Source organism: Castor canadensis, chromosome 6, assembly GCF_047511655.1.
Source record: "Castor canadensis chromosome 6, mCasCan1.hap1v2, whole genome shotgun sequence".
In the NCBI taxonomy this organism is placed as follows: Eukaryota; Metazoa; Chordata; class Mammalia; order Rodentia; family Castoridae; genus Castor; species Castor canadensis.
The window spans coordinates 83,617,858-83,636,726 of record NC_133391.1 but is presented as its reverse complement, the minus strand read 5'-3'; the positions used below and the strand labels follow the sequence as shown (position 1 = coordinate 83,636,726).

Here is an 18,869-nt window from a genome sequence, read left to right as displayed (position 1 = left end):
ACATAGTTTTGTTAGTTTGAGATAAAGATAGCAATACAAAGCTAGCATTGCTTCTGTGCACATGTGTATTACAACCCACATTGGCTCATCTCTACCAGACCTCTTCACTACTTCTTAGTCCTCTTCCCATAGTGGCCTTTCCCAGTTTAAGATTGCTATATTCACTCCTCTACGTGGTGAGCACATCAACCACGTTCAAGTTTTAAGTTTCCTTCTTTTTCCGTATTCCTCCTGTGTGCATTCTCCCCTTAGTATGTGACCCATGTCCAAAAATATTGCTACATTTGTTTTAGGGCTACAATCCACATATGAGGGAGAAAATGTGATTTTTGACCTTCTGAGCCTGGCTAACTTCACTTAAGATGGTTCTCTGTTCCATCCATTTACTTGAAATGACAAAATTTCATTCTTCTTTGTGGCTGAATAAAATTCCATTGTGTATAAATACCACATTTTCTTAATTCATTTGTTGGTAGTGGGACATCTTGGCTGTTTCCATAGTTTGGCTATTGTGAACAGTGCTTCAATAACCATGGATGTGCAGGTGCCTTTGGAAAAACCTGAGTTGCATTCCTTCAGGTATATCCCTAGGAGTGGTATTGCTGGATCATATGGCAGATCTAGGTTTAATTTTTTATGAAGCCTCCATATTGTTTTCCAAAGTGGTTGTACTAGCTTACATTCCCACCAGCAGTGTATGAAGGTTCCTTTTTCCCCACAGACTCACCAACATTTATTGTTTTTGGTGTTCTTGATGATAGCTATTCTGACAGGAGTGAGGTGGAATCTTAGTGTGGTTCTGATTTGTATTTCCTTTATGGCCAGGGATGGTGAGCATTTTTTCATGTGTTTTTTGGCCATTTGGAATTCTTCCTTTGAAAATGTTCAAATGAGAAAAAAGAGGCATAAAAGTGTCAGAGTGATGTGATATGAGAAAGACTTAAATGACCATTGCTAGCTTTGAAGATTGAAGAGGGTCATGAAGCAAGGAATTTGACAGCTTTTAAAAAGTGGAAAAGGGGAGAAAAATCCCCAAATTTTCTGAGAGAGGCTCTAGAGAGCCTTTGGAATGAACAAATCCTACCAAGATCTTGAGTTTTATTCCAGTGAAATCCCTATTGGACTTCTGACACCCTGAATATAAGATAGCAAATTTGTTATTTTAAGCCTCCAAGGTTGTTATAATTTGTTACAGAAGCCACAGGAAACAAATACAATACCTATCAGCTTCCAAGGCCACATGTCTGTGGAGTCCCCTGTTTCTTAATTTAGAAGAATACTTTTATCATTCCAACAGAAAGTGCTTAGCCAATCTTATCCATGTGGCTGCACCATCTGCTTTATAGTTGTGTCCCTTAACACGTGAACTAAAAATAAATACAGAGGCATGGGATTGGCAGTTCTAACTCAAAAATCTAATTTGGAATTGAGTTTATTAATTTCTGATCAGAAGATCACAGTGACATTGACAAACACTAATCCTAGTCATAGCCCCATTCCTTCGACTCTTGTCCAGAATTCTGCCTCCTTTGATGGATGCTAATTGGCATTTACTCTCAAAAAGAGACAGCAAGCTATGAGAACGTTTTCTTAGCCTATTTCAGAAGCATGTTACTTCTCCCTCACACACTCTAAACTAAAAAATCCTTACACATTTTTAAATATAAGTAGCTGATTTTAGTACAGCAGATGACCTTAAACAAGGAGATTGCTTAGCCAATGTTTACTGCATATTCTCTGTCAACAAATTCGAAGGAGGAGCTCAATCTCTGAGTGAGACTCCCAGGGAAGTAGATTACTGTTTTACAGGACTCTTGTTACAAATCCTTGTGAATCTAGCATTACTCACTGGTAGTAACCAAAGTATAGGAATTTAACAAATATGTACAATTCTTGCTTATGTTGAGCACTCACAGTGTAACAAGGTGCAAGTTTCACATTATTTCCTCAATTCTTACAATTGCCTTCAATTTATAAAGAAGAAACAGTAAATCATAAGAATTAAATACATTTGTCTAGATCACACAAACTAGCAAGTGACAAGGCTCATATTTGAGCCTCTAGTTTTTTTGATATGGATTCAATACTCTTTCTACTAATCATAGTCCCTACCTCACAGCACTTAAGACTATAGAGGTGGGGAACATGCTCCTGAAGCCCATAACCCAGTTCAATAGCCATCTTATTGCTGGAAATTACCTTAATCATGGGATCCCCCTGGGGCTAACATAGGGCAAGAGATGATTGGTTGCAACTAGGGGAAGAAAACACAACTCTTAGCAGCCAAGGGGTAGAAAATATGACAAGGGAAGGAAAGAACATGGAGTTTTGCAAAAGGCAGATTGATTATCCAAATACACCTATATAGTGAAAATATACAAATATTGTAATATTAATAATGAAAACATTACTTAAATAGATGTGGCTAAAGTCAAAATGTTATAGCACTGGAGAGGACATTAAACATCATCCAATATGACTATTTGCTTTAAAGATGAGGAAAAACTGAGGTATATGACCTTTTTCTTACAGGAAGCCATCTTAGAATTTGAACTAAGGCCTTCCACATTTTAAGGCAATATTTGTTGTTTACATGATGTCACCTCTTCAGTTTCTACTGTTTTAAATGACAGAACTGTATAATTTAGTTGGATAATGCTCATCTATTTAAATGAAAATATAACTTCTTCATAGTAATATATCCTTTTAAGATGATTAAAATATACATGAGGGCTTTTATGAGTTTTGTAGCACTTACTTTAAGACCACAAGTAGAATCGTTAAAAAAAAAAACAAGTAGATTTGGGTGTTTGCATGAGTGGAATACTTTGATTCTGACAGAAAAAAACTAACTGAAAATAATTGTTGGATCATATACTTAAAGACAGATTTCTCTCTTCATGTGGTATAAGTCACCACTGTTAATGATGATGAAAGGGCAACTGAAGAAAGCATAAATATTTTGTTTCCAAAACAGCAAAATGGTAATAACCATACCCATAAGCCCAATGTTTGCTAAATGTAAATGTAGAATATGAAAAATCAGGCAGAACAGGCAACCCTAAAAAAAGCTTCTAAGTTACTCAATGTGGCCATACATTCTTCTAGGTTGACTAAAAAATTTTCTCATTATAGATGACTTCATTGATAAGGACACTGATGATTTCTGATTAGAAACAGTAAAAATAGTACAAAAACTGTGAAGAACAAAGACAATAACTTTGCATGGTAAAGTATATCCAATTAAATTAAACTTGATATAATTAGCTATTAAGTTTTCCTGCAAATTTGATTTATATACATTAGGTATTTTGTCTTTTTCATGTATACTAGAGATTATAAAGTAAAATATTAATGGTAATTTCCATAAAGCTGGTAGAAAAATATTTATTCACAAATATCAACTTATTATGACAATTTAATGAAGAGTATTTTTGCTTGAAAGTAGTTCCTTGGTGGGAGATACAAGATGGTGGCTAGGTAGGGTAGGGAAGCAGAAAGCCTAAGCTCCGGGACTCCAGAAACCTCCTTGAGATGTCAGAGCTACATTTGGGTAATTCTGATTGCTTCTAGCCAAAATAATAACCATCAATCACATTAGCTACAGAAAAAAATTCAAAGACTGACCTTAAGTCAGCCTTTAATTGCACCTAACAGCTGTGACCTGTGGCACAGCTAACAAGATGGGTCCAACCCCAGGAAACTAACCCACTCAGTTGTTTCACTCCCTTTTTTTTATTTCCTTCTCTTCTCCTTCTTCCATAAAGCAGAAGACAGAGCATCAATCAGAATCAAACTCTGTGACATCTTGAACCCCTAGCCCGTGGAAAGCCTCTTCATGCCACACTGCACTGAGAAAAGTTGGCATCATTTCTCCCGACTGCCACTGGCTCCTAACCTGCTTGTGTGTGAATTGGCAGAATGAACAGGTGAGTATCATGCAACATGCATGACTCCCCTACCCATCATCCAGGAACATAAACTAGCCTAGTCCCTGGGCAGACTGAACCCCCCCAAGAAAACTGAAAAACAAAAATAGTGAACTGTAATCTAACACCAAAAGTGGAGGTGTGGGTGGAATGCTGTACCTGCACTGGAGAATGGGGCCAGGGCAAGGAGCTAAACTCTCAGTGCCTGACTCTCAGTGAACAAACACAGGAAAGCCAGCAATGGCTGAGAGCAGAGGCAGGGTGACAAGCCACCTCCCAAAGCAGGACAGGTTGTGGATCCCAGAGCTGATCTCCTGGGCCAGAGGGCAGCATTCAAAACCAAGCTGCCCCACCTTGCTGAGGGAGGAGTTGATAGAGCTGCAGCTGAAGGATAACACAGCTGCTAGCTGGTGAAAATAATAGCTCTGACCACCCTGCACAAACTGGCAGACTTACCTCACCTCACAATTTCAATTAAACTGGTGGACAAAAGAACCAAACACTACTCACAAGCCAGTCACCTGGTGAGACCATGTCAGAGTTTCTGCTTATCTACCAATACCAGGACTGGATGCTGGAGGAATAACTGTAAAACTGAAACCAAAGACTGAAATTCTATTGTTCCTGAACCTAGTGGTTTTTTTTTTGTACTTATTTGAATTCACTCCCTCCACCATTCTCCTGTATTCACCCTACCCCCATTCCTGTAATAGCTTCAACAGTTACCCTTTTTCCATTTACATACATGTGTACACAGTATTTGCATCTATTCACCTTCCCACACCCTTTTCCCACCTCCTCCCCCTCCCACTGTTAACAACCTCTTCAGACCTGTTCCACTCTCCTCTTCGATTATTTTGTAAAAGAAAAAAAATAACATTTTTGTTTGTTTAAGATAGCTATACAGGGAGTTCCTGGTGACATTGCCATGTATATATGTATTATAATCAGAATTGGTTCATCCCCTCTATTTTTCTTCTTTCTACCTTAGTCCCCTTCTTATGGTGGTTTCAACAGGTTTAAAAATTCTGTGGTCCTTCTTGTATAGAGACTACAGCAATCACATTCACCTTAACTTCCTTCTTTTACTCTCCCTCTCCTGTTAGTGCCCTCCCCTCAACATGACCTGTTTTTCATAATATTACTTTATTTATTTGTATTAGGTCTATATTCCACATATGAGAGAAAAAATGCAGCTTTTGGTCTTCTGAACCTGGCTAACTTCATTTAAAATGATGTTCTCCAGTTCTGTCCATTTACCTGCAAACAATGAAATTTCATTCTGCTTTGTGGCTGAATAAAATTCCACTGTATATAAATACCACATTTTCTTAATCCATTCATCAGTAATAGGGCATCTTGGCTGTTTACATGGCTTACCTATTGTGAATAATTCTGCAATAAACATAGGTGTGCAGGTGCCTTTGTTATAACTTGAGTCACATTCCTTTGGGTATATCCCTAAGAGTGGAATTGCTGAATTATATGGCAGTTCTATTTTTAGCTTCTTGAGGAGCCTTCATACTGCTTTCCACAGTGGTTGTACTAATTTACATTCCCACCAACAGTGTATGAGGGTTGCTTTTTCCACATCATTGTCAACATTTGTTGTTGTTTGTGTTCTTGATGGTAGCCATTCTAACAGGAGTGAAGTGGAATCTTAACATGGTTTTGACTTGCATTTTCTTTATGGCCAGGGATATTGAACATTTCTTCATGCATATTTTTTTCAGCCATTTGGACTTTTTATTTATTTTTTTTCTTTTTCTTTTATTCATCATATGTGCATACAGGGCTTGGTTCATTTCTCCCCCCTGCCCCCACTCCCTCCTTACCACCCACTCCAACCCCTCCCTCTCCCCCCCACCCCCTCAATACCCAGCAGAAACTATTTTGCCCTTATTTCTAATTTTGTTGTACAGAGAGTATAAGCATTAACAGGAAGGGACAAGGGTTTTTGCTGGTTGAGATAAGGATAGCTATACAGGGTATTGACTCACATTGATTTCCTGTGCGTGGGTGTTAACTTCTAGGTTAATTCTTTTTGATCTAACCTTTTCTCTAGTACCTGTTCCCCTTTTCCTATTGGCCTCAGTTGCATTTAAGGTATCTGCTTTAGTTTCTCTGCGTTAAGGGCAACAAATGCTAGCTAATTTTTTAGATGTCTTACCTATCCTCACCCCTCCCTTGTGTGCTAAAGCTTTTATCATGTGCTCATAGTCTAAACCCATTGTTGTGTTTGCCCTTGATCTAATGTCCACATATGAGGGAGAACATATGATTTTTGGTCTTTTGGGCCAGGCTAACCTCACTCAGAATGATGTTCTCCAATTCCATCCATTTACCAGCAAATGATAACATTTCGTTCTTCTTCATGGCTGCATAAAATTCCATTGTGTATAGATACCACATTTTCTTAATCCATTCATCAGTGGTGGGGCATCTTGGCTGTTTCCATAACTTGGCTATTGTGAATAGTGGTGCAATGAACATGGGTGTGCAGGTGCCTCTGGAGTAACCTGTGTCACAGTCTTTTGGGTATATCCCCAAGAGTGGTATTGCTGGATCAAATGGTAGATCAATGTCTAGCTTTTTAAGTAGCCTCCAAATTTTTTTCCAGAGTGGTTGTACTAGTCTACATCCCCACCAACAGTGTAAGAGGGTTCCTTTTCCCCTGCATCCTTGCCAACACCTGTTGGTGGTGGTGTTGCTGATGATGGCTATTCTAACAGGGGTGAGGGGAATCTTAGTGTGGTTTTAATTTGCATTTCCTTTATTGCTAGAGATGGTGAGCATTTTTTCATGTGGTTTTTGGCCATTTGAATTTCTTCCTCTGAGAAAGTTCTGTTTAGTTCACTTGCCCATTTCTTTATTGGTTCATTAGTTTTGGGAGAATTTAGTTTTTTAAGTTCCCTGTATTTTCTGGTTGTCAGTCCTTTGTCTGATGTATAGTTGGCAAATATTTTCTCCTACTCTGTGGGTGTTCTCTTCAGTTTAGAGACCATTTCTTTTGATGAACAGAAGCTTTTTAGTTTTATGAGGTCCCATTTATCTATGCTATCTCTTAGTTGCTGTGCTGCTGGGGTTTCATTGAGAAAGTTCTTACCTATACCTACTAACTCCAGAGTATTTCCTACTCTTTCCTGTATCAACTTTAGAGTTTGTGGTCTGATATTAAGATCCTTGATCCATTTTGAGTTAATATTGGTATAGGGTGATATACATGGATCTAGTTTCAGTTTTTTGCAGACTGTTAACCAGTTTTCCCAGCAGTTTTTGTTGAAGAGGCTGCTATTTCTCCATCGTATATTTTTAGCTCCTTTGTCAAAGACAAGTTGGTTATACTTGTCTGGCTTCATATCTGGTTCCTCTATTCTGTTCCACTGGTCTTCATGTCTGTTTTTGTGCCAGTACCATGCTGTTTTTATTGTTATTGCTTTGTAATATAGTTTGAAGTCACGTATTGTGATACCTCCTGCATTGTTCTTTTGACTGAGTATTGCTTTGGCTATTCTTGGCCTCTTGTGTGTGTGTTTTTATTTTATTTTAATTTTAATTTTTTTCTTTTCTTTCTGTATTATTAACTTCACCATCACTATTGTCTCATCCCTATTCTTACCTCCTTCACTCTCCCTCCTTCTCCTGTGATACAGTCCATTGTTCTCCTTCCCAAATACTATTTCTGCCCTTCTTATCCACTCTTTCCCCCTGTCTTCACCTCCCTCTCCTGATCTCCCCAACCTGTCACCACACTACCCCTCCCTTCTACAAACTTACCACCAGCTAACTTACTGTACCAACTTTACATAACCCCAACACCCTGAAAATCCCTGACACAAGCACCCTACACTAAAACAACAGAAATACACACAAACACACATAAGGGCCACAAAACCCACAAGTTCCCATACCTCTTCCCCCACTCACCCACACCACTTCCCATTCCCCCCTTTTAGTGCCATCTTCACCAATTCCCCAAATTTCTATATCTAGCCTAACAAACATTACCTACTCAACTCCCACTGTTTATAGATAATATCACAAAGGGGTCTTCTATATAATATATAAACAACTGGTCTGGCATTGAAACTGTGAATTTTTTATTGCTAAATTACAACCCTAGGCCAGAGCAGAAATAGCACACTAACCTAGCTAACAACCAAAATAGTCACAAAACAAAAATTAAATCAAGGAAAAGAAAACAGTCAATTAAAACCACCAAGAGCCTATCAAGAACATAGTTGCACAGCACCAAGTGGAATAATGGAATGAAGAAGAAGGGATGGAAACCACTCTCCTCAAAAAAATTCCAATACAGGATTCAGTGGGAAATGAAGAAAATCGATATCCAGTTCCTGACCACAACAAAATAATGACAAATGTCACTGAAGAGTCCAACAATGCCCACAAAAACATCCTCAAAGAAGAAATCTTGCTAGAAATCACTGAGAAATCCATGGGGAAGTTACTAAGCATGGTTAACCAAAATGTACAAGATGCACTCAAGAAATTTCAAGACACCAAAATAAAGAACATGAGAAGACACAGAAACAAATAAATGAACTCAGAGACAACTTAAACACCAAAATGAAGAAAAGGACACTATAAAAAGAGAGATAAATGAATAAAAGATGATAACAAAAAATATAAAAGAGGAGTTGACAAAAGATATGGAAAACCTCAGAAAAAAGATTCAAACAGAAACAAAGTTCACAGTGGAAGACTACTCCAGCAGAATAGAACAAGTGGAAGACAGAATCTCAGAACTTGAAGATAAAATAGAAATTAAAGAAAAAAAACAGAAGAAAACATAGTCAAACAACTGAGGAGCTGTGAAAAGAATATACAAGAATTCAGCTACTCCATCAATAGACCAAACCTAAAAATCATGGGCATTGAAGAAGGAGAAGAGGTGTAAGCAAAAAGGATTCATACTATGTTCAATAAAATAACAGAAAATTTCCCAAATCTTGAGAAAGTTCAGCCCATTCAGGCACTGGAAGCATCCAGGACACCAAACAGATTTAACCAAAATAGAATCTCCCCATTGCATTTTATCATTAAAATAACAAGCACAGAGAACAGAGAAAGAATATTGAAGGCTGTAAGAGAGAAACATCAAACAACATATAAAGGTAAACCCATCAAAATCACAGCGGATTTCTCAATGGAAACCTTAAAAGCAAGAAGAGCATAGAGTGAGGTATTTTGGACACCGAATGAAAATAATTTCAGCTCTAGAATACTCTACCCAACAAAAGTATCATTCAAAATAGATGGAACAATAAAAGTCTTCCAAGATAAACAGAAACTAAAACAATATATGACCACCTAGCCATCACTACAGAAGATTCTCCAAGGAATTCTGCACACAAAAATTGAAAGCAAACAAAACCATGAGAGGACAGGAAGTATCAAACAACAGGAGAAGAAAAGAACTGATTATGCTGAACACAATCAAATCCTTAAACAACAAAAACAACTAAATGGCAGAAAAAACCACACATCTATCAATATTAACATGGAATGTCAATGGACTCAACTCTCCCATCAAAAGACACCATTTGGCAAACTGGATTAAAAAGGAAAATCCAACATCTATTGTTTACAAGAGACCCATCTAATTGACAGAAACAAACACTGATTTAGAGTGAAAGGCTGGAAGAAGATTTACCAAGCAAATGGCCCCCCAAAACAGGCAGGAGTAGCAATAATTATATCAGACAAAGTAGATTTCAAGCTTACATTCATCAAATAAGATAAAGAAGGACACTTTATACTAATAAAAGGGGAAATACATCAAGAGCAAATAACAATTATCAACCTATATGCAACCCAAGATCAGTGCACCCAATTTCATCAAACATACTCTAAAGGACTAAAAAGCACATATAGACTCCATCACAGTGGTAGTGGGAGTCTTTAATACCCCCCTATCACCAATAGATAGGTCTATTGCACTTCCCATCAAAATCCCAATGACATTCATCACAGAGATTGAAAAATCTACCCTAAAGTTCATTTGGAAACACAAAAGACCACAAATAGCCAAGGCAATGCTGAGCAAAGAGAGCAGTGCTGGAGGTATCACAATACCCAACTTCAAACTATACTACAGAGCCATAGCAATAAAAACAGCATGGTACTGGCACAAAAACAGATATGAAGACCAGTGGAACAGAATAGAGGACCCAGATATGAATCCACACAGTTACGCACACCTTATTTTTACAAAGGTGCCAAAAACATATGATGAGGAATAGACAGCCTCTTCAACAAATGTTGCTGAGAAAAATGGTTATCTGCCTACAGAAAACTGAAACTAGATCCATGCATATCACCCCCTACTAGTATCAACATGAAGTGGATTAAGAACCTTAATATCAGACCCGAAACCTCGAAGTTAACGCTGGAAAGACCAGGGAATACTCTGGAAGCAATAGATATAGGCAAGGACTTCATCAGTAGAACTCCAGCAGCCCAGCAACTAAGAAAAAGGATGGACAAATGGGACTACATGGAATTAAAAAGCTTCTACACAACAAAAGATGGTCTCTAAATTGAAGAGACCACTCATGGAGTGGGAGGAAATATTTGCTGGCTACACAGCAGACAAAGGACTGATAACCAAGATGTACAGAAAAACCTACACTCCCCCAAAATCAATGAACCAATGAAGAAATGGGCAACTGAACTAAACAGAACTTTTTCAAAAGAAGAAGTCCAAGTGGCCAAAAAACATATGAAAAAATGCTCACCATCCCTGGCCATAAAGGAAATACAAATCAAAACCACACTAATATTCCACCTCACTCCTATTAGAATAGCTATCATTAAGAACACCACTAACAACAAATGTTGGCAAGGCTGTGGGGGAAAAAGGAACCCTCATACACTGCTGGTGGGAATGTAAGCTAGTACAACCACTTTGGAAAACAATAGGAGGCTCCCTAAAAAACTAAACCTAGATCTGCCATATGATCCAGCAATACCACTCCTAGGGATACCTGAAGGAATGAGACTCAGGTTACTCCAGAGGCACCTGTATGCTCATGTTTATTGCTGCACTGTTCACAAAAGCCAAGCTATAGAAACAGCCAAGATGCCCCACTACCAACAAAAAGATTAAGGAAATGTGGTATTTATACACAATGGAATTTTATTCAGCCACAAAGAAGAATGAAATATTGTCATTTGCAAGTAAATGGATGGAACTGGAGAATATCATCTTAAGTGAAGTTAGTCAGGCTCAGAAGGCCAAAAATCATATGTTCTCCCTCATATGTGGATTATAGCCCTAAAACAAGTGTAGTAATATTATTGGACGTGGGTCACACACTAAGGGGAGAACACACATGGGAGGAATAGGGAAAGGGAAGGAAACCTAAAACTTGAATGTGATTGATGTACTCACTATATAGAAGCAAATATAGTAATCTTAAACTGGGAGAGTCCGCTATGGGAAGGTGACCAGAAAGTAGTGAAGGAGTCCGGCAGAGATGAACTAATGTGGATTGTAATACACATGTGCATGGAAGCAGTGCTAGGAATCTCTCTGTATAGCTTTCTTTATCTCAAACTAACAAAAACACTGTCTTTCTTATTGTGTCTTATGTTTTCTTTTCAGCAGATTGGAGAAAAGAGGGCAGAACAGGTTCTGCTCGCAAGGGAGTGGGGGTTAGATGTTGGGGGAGAGGGAAGATGAGGGTCGGAGGTGGTGTGGAGGTGGCCCAAACAATGTATACACATATGAATAAATGTAAAAACAATACAAAAGATAACTAACTTGTATATTATTTATACTGTACTGGGGTGAGACAGACAAACAAATATATCTGCAGTAAAAAAATAAAGTAGTTCCTTATTTATTTGTTATTAATTATTAGTTGTTGTTTTTGGCCAAAGTGATGTGTTGTATGGCAAGTATTATTTCTACAGTTTAAAATGTCTAAAATTAAGATTTAGTTTATCTATATTTTGGGTCTTCTCTCTCTCTTTTATTTTTTTAGTGGTACTTAGGTTTGAATTCAGTCACTCATCTTGCTGGGTAGGTACTCTGAGACATTTCACCAGCCCACTAAGGTCTTCTTTTTTAAATTAGCATATATTAAGTATACAAAGGTGTTTCATTGTTATTTTCCATACATACATATAGTGTACTTTGATCAAACTCATCCTCTGTCTCTCTAAGAAAAAAAATTAACATTGTATTATTCTAACTTATAGTACTTTATTGTATTGTTGTAATTTTCCTCTGTACTTTTAGAAAGAAGAGTTCTAGTTCCAGTTTCCAGTTCATTAGTAAGCTCTTCATTCAGAAGTCTATGTCGTCTAGAAGCTCAAAGAATTTTTGTTCAGATTTGCTTTAATCTGGTAATTTTTATAATCAGAACTTCTCCAGAATGATAATATTCTTCCCCTATTTCTCTCCACTGGGCTAATTATTTGCAATCAGAGGAAGCAGAGCTCATTTATTAAGAGTCTGCTTGTTGAATTCCTTCATTTGGAAACAAGCCACCCTGAACTTGATGCAGTTGGGAATTGTTTCTTTTAAGTGGTCAAACTAAAATCTGTATTTCTTCCTGGGTCTTAGGGGGATAAAAGACAGGTGCTTTCCTTCCAAATCTTGTTAATTCTCTAGATAAAATAGGTAACAGTATTTGCACTAATTTAATTAAAATAGCTGCACACAGACTCATTGCCTTGCAAAAAGCAAAAGATCAATTGTAAGGCAAACCAATCCTATTCAAAGTCCAATATATTTCTATGTAGAGTTCAATAGCACTACTTTTTATTCTTAATGATTAAATCATAATACACAATTAATTTCCTTTTTAATTTGGAATTTACACTTGTGTGTTTTCTGTAGGTTGTAGGGATTGCATAGATGTATGTGCGTTCCCCACACAGGTGCACATATATGTACTTGGATAGATGCACTTTTGTGTACGTATACATTCTTGCACACACAGTAAACACTAATATAAATTAAGACATAACCTAGAAAGCATTCTAGATGTTTTTACCATATGTTTGAGGATCTATAGTTTCAATAATTTAATCCTTAGGAAGGGGATTAGGAAGCTCAACATGGTGGTGCACACCTGTTATCCCAGCTAATCAGGATGTGAAGGCAGAGGATTGTAATTTTGATGCCAATCTGGGCAAATGTGAGATTTTGTGTTAAGAGCAAACACACACACACACACAGCCCACTACTATGGCTCAGATTTGATTCTAAGTCTTTCCTGAGCTAGTAACATATTATTTGGTATTTCCAAAACCTTGCAATTTTTTCCCTAATTCTTTCGCCCTTCTGGTGAAATTATTATTGTTTTTAATTTCATATGAGAAAAAAATAAATATGGAACACAAACAAGTGAAATTATATCAAAGAAAAGGTAGTTGGGAAATGAGTATTCACCCTCTCTGTGAGTCTTTGTAATGCCAGGCTGAGTTCTACTTCTGGATGGAGCAGAGACCTAGTTGGCAGGGGCCTGACTTCATGGTGCCAGCAAAGAAAGACAAAGAGCACAAGCAGAGAGCAAACAGACTCTGCTCTGGGGAGTTCCATTTACTGCTTTGATTCCATTTTTGGCTGAATCTCTTTACTTGGCTCAAAATTTTGTTTTTATTTTGTTACCAATGATTTATAACTAGAGATTTCAGAATATTATTCTAAATTTAAGAATTTAGTTTCAGATACTTCAACTAAAGTTCAGTAAAGAAAAAACATTAGAAGTGTCCATAAATAAAATATGGACTGGAGGTGCTCTTCATTCTTTGGAAAGAGAGAATAGAGTGAGCTGATGCACCATTATAGTCACTGTGCACCATTCTTGCTACATGCTACATTAACAACAGAAGTATAGGTTACAGATGACAATCACCCAAATTAGGAAGACAGTATGGTATCTTTATTGGAGTAGTATTAAGAAGATTAAACAAAAAAATTGGGGAAAACAATAAAAAGTAATTGAAGAAGCCATATTATAGTAAAATTGATAAATAAGATCATGGCATCCTGAGTTTGCATCACTGCGGGCTTAATAACTGGAGTGAATTTCCCAGTAGAAACATCTAACATAGCTGGGTATAAGATAAAAACATAAGTAAAAGACATTTTTGGTGGTTGTTAATTTCAGACATAATTGGCTATCATGAAAAAGTCATTAATAGAGAAAGAGTGTGCACTTCATAATGATAAAAAGTTTAATTCACTAAGAATTTATAACAATTTAAAATTTTTATGTTCTTATTAATGCAGCTTCATATTTCTAAACCCCAAAGTGACAGAACTGCAAGGAGAATTAGACAAGTCCATAATTTTACTGAGAGATGTGTAACATACCTCTCACGCAAACTGATAGATCAAGCAGACAAAATAAATCTAAGTATATAGAAGTTTCAACAGCACAACTAATAAGCTTGAAATAATAGTATATAAGGACATGTTCACTCAAGAATGGCACTGTTTTCAAAAACAGGTCAAGCTTTAATAAAAACTAGCTGTGTACTAGATTATAAAGCAAGGCACAACATCTTTCAAATGCATAGTTAGAAAAAGGATTTGAATAGGAGATACAGAGAGTGATAGGATGCTTGCCTAGAATGTGCAAAACACTGGGTTCCATCTTTAGCATCATATAAAAAATGATAACAAAATAAGCCTAAACAGAGAAGGAAGGCAATATTATTCATGAAAATTTAAATTTATCAAGTTAAAAACATGCAATTTAATCTATCAATTAAGTAAAAAATTAGCTTTTTGAAAAACCACTAGCAAAAACAGGCTTCCATTGTAAGATGGCAGATTAGAAGTTTCTTTCATGTTATACCATGAATGACAAGTCAGGGTAACAAAGGAGAGACTATACTCTGAGGAGAGAAAGAGGGGAATCAAGAAAGAGGTAACAGAGCAGCTAAAATCATAGAAAAATGAAAGACAACATTGAGAAAAGTAGAAAACCCACCACAATCCCAACCTTGTCTCCATGGATGGGAGAGAAAAACCAAAGCCACCACCACAAAGTAAGACAGACATCCGTGATGATGAACGAGTGGCAAACCAATGGTTTTCTCAAACATTAAATCCAGGGCTTTGGTCTAACAGTGACTCCTCCTGCATGACAGGCTATGATTGGAGAAGAAATCAATTGCATTGCTCCTATGCCTTGGAGTGTTGTACCAAGCACCATCTTGTGAAAGGGCCTATTGTTTGAAACCGAGTTACTGTGGGAGTCTGTAAACAAGGAACAATCACAAGTCAGAGAGACTGGGGACACCATACTACAGTGTCTGGATGGGAGATAGCCATGAGAAATAGTCATGGAAAGGGGAAAGTTGAATGGAGACCCCTTGAAATTAAGTAGCAGTTAGCTGAGTCTGTGAAGGTTGCAGTGGCTAGTAGCACATTCTTCTGGGAAGGAAGAAACCAGTACCATCACCTGTGCATTACTGCAGGGGCAGAGAACTCCAGGCAGTGGCCTGCAGATTGTTAGGTCTCCAGAATTGCCTCCCTGACATGTGGGTCTTTGAGCTCTGAGTCCAAGTCTAGAAGATTATTCAATTTCTGCAGCACCCTCCCTTTGTGTGATTTACTGCTGGGCAGAGTCTGAAAACATTGTTCTTTCAGTTCTCTTCCTGTAGTGCAGAACTCAGTGCTTTGTTTGATTCTCCCACTCTGTCACATTTGGGAGACATCCCTTGGCTTGCACGTTTGCTACCACTGGTTACAGACTGAAGGTCTTTGGAGCACATGGAAATCTGCCTGGCCCATTGGCCACAGAGCTTATTGGCTTATAGTGGCTTCCAGTGTGCAAAGAAAGGAAGCTTCTAAAGTGAATGCAGCACTGTGTTTATTGCAGCATTATTCACAATACCTAGCTTTGGAAACAGCCCATATGTCCTACAACAGATGAATGGATTAAGAAAATGTTCTATTTATATACAAAGGAATTTTATTCAGCCATAAAGAAGAATGAAATTTCGTCATTTGCAGATAAATGGATGAAACTAGAGAACATCATCTTAAGTGAAGTTACCCAGGTTCAGAAAGCCAAAGGCCACGTATTTTCTCTCATGTGTGGAATATAGGCCCATTACAAATACAAGCAATATTATAAAACAAAACAAAACAAAAAAAAAACAGGTAATGCTAAGGAGAGGTCACTAATGGAAGAAGGAGGATAAAAGAAGAAAGTTAAGAAGGTGAATATGGTTGATGTACTTTCTATACAAGAATGAATATAGAATTTTAAATCTGTTGAAATCACCATAAAAAAATGACTAAGGGTAGAAAGGGGAAAATGAATAAAATCAGGTTATAATACATATATACATGGAAATGTCAAAATTAAACTCCCTGTATAGCTACTGAAAGAAACAAAAATGCTTTTTTTCAAAACAGAGAACAGGTCAGCAAAACAGTTCCTATCTGGGGATTGGTACCAGTGGAAGGGGGAGGATATAAGAAAAGGGTATATGTGGGTGAATACGGTGGAAATATTGTGTACTCATGTATGAAAATGGAAAAATGAGACCTGTTAAACTATTCTAGGAATGGGGGAGAGGGGGATAAAACAGAATGATGAAGGGGTGAATTCAACTATGATATATTGTAAGAACTTTTGTAGATGTCACAATGTACCCCACAGTACACCAATAATATGATGTAAAAAAAAAAGTGAATGCAGCCCTGATGCTGACAACATACTATTGACTGGGCTGGACTTCAGAACACATGTATCACTAGCTGCTATGGGACAGACAGGAGCTACCCATATGCTCTAGGTGTGACCCATTAACCTCTCAAGATTTTCCAGATTCCAATATTAGAGGACCCAGAAAGAAGCCTCTCAAATTAATCATTTTTACTTTACTTTTCTTTTTAAAACCTTTTTCTTTTTGCTATTGTGTTTGCTATTGTTTCTGTTTGATTTCATTTTCAAAATATTTTGCTTATGTTATTTCTTTGCTTATTCTTTTTGAATTTTACTTACAGAATTTTTCTCTAGTTTTAATAAGATTTTCCTATCTCTGTCATTAACTTCCTCTTTCTCATATTCCTTTCCTTTTTCTTTAACTTTGCATCTATCTTTTTCTTTTCCTTCTCCATTTTTATTTTTCTTTTATTACTTTTACCTCTGTTAATCTTTAACTGTGTAGTATATTCTGCATTATTTTTGTCCCTTTCCTTTCTGTAATTATTGGTGGGGTGATAGTTGTCTTTAATTGGTTTTTACTGCATTTTCTTTTTTTGGTGTCATTGCTGTTATGGCAGCTCCTCTTCTCTCTGAGCAGTAATGGCTGATCATTAAGAAGACTCCATATTAAACTGCAAGATCTATCCTTCCCATCAGATGTATAAAACCATAACACAGAAACACAAGAAATGTAAAAAGGCAAGGTAATATGACTTCTTCAAAAGTTTATAAATCTTTAATAACTGAATCCATATGTATTGAAAGATTCAAATGCTTGAACATTGAAAAAGTTTAGTTTTAAAAATGATCAATGACCTCAAAGATACTTCAAATAAACAGATTAATAAACTCAAGAAGTTAATTTAAAACTTGGATGGGAAATTTAGCAACTTGAATGAGAGATTCAGCAAAAAGAGATAGTTCCCCCCACACATACAGAAAAGAATTTGGACATGAAAAGCTCAAGAAATCCATCTAGAACATCAATGGAAAGCATCACCAATAGAAAAGTTAGAAGAAAGAGTATCAGGGATCCAAGGCAAGGTTAAGGATTTATTACATTCAGATAGTAAAAAAAAAAGAGTGATGATGACCATGGCTTTCAAGACCTCTAGAACAAGATGAAGAAACCATACCTACAAATCTTTGGTGTAGAAGAGGGAAATGAAGCCGGTTGTCAGTGACTCATGCCTGTGATCCTAGCTACTTGAGAGGATGAGATTGGGAGAACTGTGGTTTAAGGCAAGCCTGGGCAAATAGTTCACAAGATCACATGCCCAAAATAACCAGAGCAAAAATGGACTGGAGGTGTGACTCAAGTGGTACAGTGCCTGCTTTCCAGGTGCAAAGCCCTGAGTTCAAACCCCAGTCCCACCCCTTGCCATCCCACACACACAAAGAAGGAACTGAAATATGAACTAAAAAGCATAGAAATTCTTTTTAATGAAATTACAGCAGAAAATTTCCAAAATTTAAGAAATGATATGAACATTCAAATATATCACACCATTTAGAACCCTAAATAGACATAACAAAAAAAAAGAACCTTTCCACATCATAATACAGTTAACATTCTAAGAGCACAGAACAAAATCAGAATTTGCAGCTTATGAGATCAGTGTACCTAATTTCATAAAACAAACACTACTGGACATAGATGGACAATATGGGGATAGATACACATTGTGTAACTTCATTATTCCACTCTCCTCAATACATTGCTCATTCATGCAAAACATCAACAAAGAAACATCAGAATTAAACTTTGCCATACAGCAAAGGACTTAACAGATGCCTACAGAATATTCTACCTAACTGCTGTAGAATATACATTCTTCACAGAAGCCCATGGAATTTTCTTCAAAGTAGATCACTTTTTTGGCAAGTCTTAAAAAAATATAAAAAATTTTGAAATAATCTCTTGTATTTTATCAGGTCATAATGGAATAACACTAGAAATCGCAAGAGACAGTAAAGAAACTAGACAAACACATAAAGATTGAATAATACACTCCTGAGTGACATGTGTGCCATTGAAGAAATCAGGAGGGAAAATTAAAAATTCCTAGAATCAAGTGAAAATAAAAGCACAACTTAGCAGAACATTTGGACTATATTGAAGGCAGTTCTAAGGGGGAAGTTTATAGTTATGAGTTAATCTCACAGGTTTTTGAATCTCTCTGATTAAAAAATCAGTGAGATCTCAAATAAGTAATCTATGATGTCCTCAGGGCCT

At 36.9% G+C, this 18,869-nt stretch overlaps 1 long non-coding RNA gene across 1 annotated transcript in view; it reads right to left on the bottom strand.

The window, feature by feature from the left end:
* The window catches only part of LOC141423898 (uncharacterized), a 50,410-nt gene extending 35,354 nt beyond the window's left edge, over positions 1 to 15,056 (bottom strand). The window contains exon 1 of the long non-coding RNA XR_012448661.1: positions 14,903 to 15,056. This is a non-coding gene — a long non-coding RNA (uncharacterized lncRNA). The remainder of the gene's footprint in view (positions 1 to 14,902) is intronic.
* Between the last annotated feature and the right edge of the window lie 3,813 nt (positions 15,057 to 18,869).